Genomic DNA, 2,453 nt, shown 5'->3' on the forward strand with positions numbered 1-2,453 from the left:
ATTCTATTAAGGGATGGGGTGAAGAGTTGAAAATAATAATTGAACCAACCACAGACATTATGTGTGAAATCCTGGACAAAAGAAGGAGGTTGAGAGGGACAAAGGAACATACCTGTTAACTACATCCGTCTTTAAGGAGCCTATTTGAAACTCCCACACAACCCATCTTATTCTATTTCATCAGCTAGAAAATTTCCACGTGACTATTCCTGATTGCAACGGAGCCCAGGAAATGTATTCTTTATTCCAGGCTGCAGGGTGCTCAACTAAACACTGGGGTCTGTTTCTAGGTCAGAAAGAGGGAAGAAGCATTTAGGCAACTAGTGATGTCTTCCACAGCGTTCAACAAGATGCATCATATTTACCTCTCACTGTTGCGAGGTAATCTGATGACTTCAGGAAGGTGTTCTTTGTATATCTAATTAACATATATATGATTATCTAACCAGTAATTAAACACTGCTGGACTGTTGCTTTTGCAAGAAGGAAAATATAAGTCATCTGAGTTCTCTTCCACAAGTTAAATGTTTTTCTCAAACTCAGTTTCAGTTTTATTTACTCCTAAAATATAAATGATGGGGCTAGGAGGAGTGGCTGTTAAAGGCTTCTAAAAAGAAAGTATTTAAGTAGCTGAAGGGCACTTACCTCCAAGAAAAAATTCCAAATAGGCTCTTCCTTCAGGCTTTTGCTTAAATGTCACCTTGTCAGTGAGGCCTTTCCTGACTACCCAACTTAAAATAACCACGTACCCCTTTCCTTCCTTCCTTTTTCTCCATATCACATATAACCATACTTGCTTATTTCATTAACTGTGTCCTCTCACTAGAGGGTGAGTGACTTGGAGGCAGGTTACTTGTCATTTTGGTCACTGTTGGTGAACTGGATTGCTGACTATGATCACTTTGGGTCGCCTGGTCATCATGCCAGCTAGAAGCAGAAGTTTCTTTTTCACACAATGGCTTCATGAGGTTGTCACAGCCCTTCTGTGACCCTGAGGCAACAGCCTGAGTCTGAGGAGAAAAGGCAATCTGTTGAAGGTGGGCATTTAGAAGCCTGGAACGATATTTGGTCCTAAACTCATCCTTGAGAGGCAGAAACAGCTTTCTTTTAGACTTGTTCTGTGTGAGAAAGAAAGACAAATGCTGACATCTGGGACCCGGCATGGTACTCTCAGCTCAGCCTGGGTGTTTTGTTGAACCCCAACAATTTCACACAACATCAACATTGGGCAAGGCTGCTCTTCGACCTGATGGATCAAGGCAAAATCAAGACCACTTCTGTAATCTTGTCAGTGGCCACTTAGAGAGGTGTGTGTATGGTTGTCCCCTGCATTCACCATCTCTCCCAGGAGGGGCCTGGGAGCCCGTGCTTGAGGATATGGGTCCCCTGGGCCTGGGACCATGACCGCAGATATTTGCAAATATGAGAGTTGGGCGGATGGTACTTGGAAGGGGTACGACAATGCAAGGGGGCACTGAGCAGCCTTTAGATGGTACCAGGAAGACAGGAGGCTGAGGGCTGTTTTGTAGCCCATGTCTTAGACGCCACGGGTGTGGGTGTGGTCAGAGTGTGAGCAGGTCTCTGAATCTAGGGGGCCACAGTATGTAGGTGGCTGCGGGACCTGGGCTCAGCGTGCTAGAGTAGTGGGAATGGGGTGGGATGGAGGAAGTGGTGCGGGAAGTGTGGACTCGGAACTGCCAGGAGGAGCAAGGGCTGTGGGGTTCCAGAGGCTGTCTTTGGTTTGCCACCTACAGAGAACGTGGGCGAGGCTCACGTTCAAAGCCGGATCCCGCTTGGCTCCAGGGCGCGCAGGGCGGGGAAAGAGTGCGGGAAGCTGGACCGGGCGGGGAGGGGAGGGCGGGACCGCCCAGGGGTCCCCGAGGGCCACCTCTCGGCACTAGCTGGCGGAGTAGGGGTGTGGGCGCCGGTTCCCCTCCCGCCCCGCCCCGCCCCGCCTCCAGGGCCCAGAGCTGCGCGCACGCTGGGCCAGCTCGGCGAGCGAGGCTGCGGCGCCGCGCGGTTGCTAAGCCCGGCGCCCCCGGAGACGTTCCCGGTGGCTGTCGCAGGGCGCGGCGCGGGGCGGGCGGCGGGAGGGAGCGGAGAGAAGGCGGGCGCGGGCGGGTGGCTACTCGGTCGCGCCCCGCCTCCCCGCTCCAGCTCGGCCGTCGAGCAGCGAGCCCGCGCTGCCACCGCCGCGCCCCGGGCACCGGAGCCCGCCACCCCGCCATGCCCGCCGCCGCGCCCACTCCGCACCCGCCGCCGCCCCCGGCCCGGCCTGCGCCGCCCGCCCCGGGTAAGTGCCGCGCGCCCGGGCCCCAGCTGGTCGGGGATGCAGAGACCCCGCTCCGTGCGGGGTGGGGCCGCCGTGCCAGCCCCGCGGGGGTGCCCCAAGCGCTGTGTGTGTGTGTGTGTGTGTGTGTGTGTGTATGTGTGTGTGTGTGTGTGTGTGTGTG

The sequence above is a fragment of the Ursus maritimus genome, unplaced genomic scaffold (genome assembly GCF_017311325.1).
Source record: "Ursus maritimus isolate PB19 unplaced genomic scaffold, ASM1731132v1 scaffold_20, whole genome shotgun sequence".
In the NCBI taxonomy this organism is placed as follows: domain Eukaryota; kingdom Metazoa; phylum Chordata; class Mammalia; order Carnivora; family Ursidae; genus Ursus; species Ursus maritimus.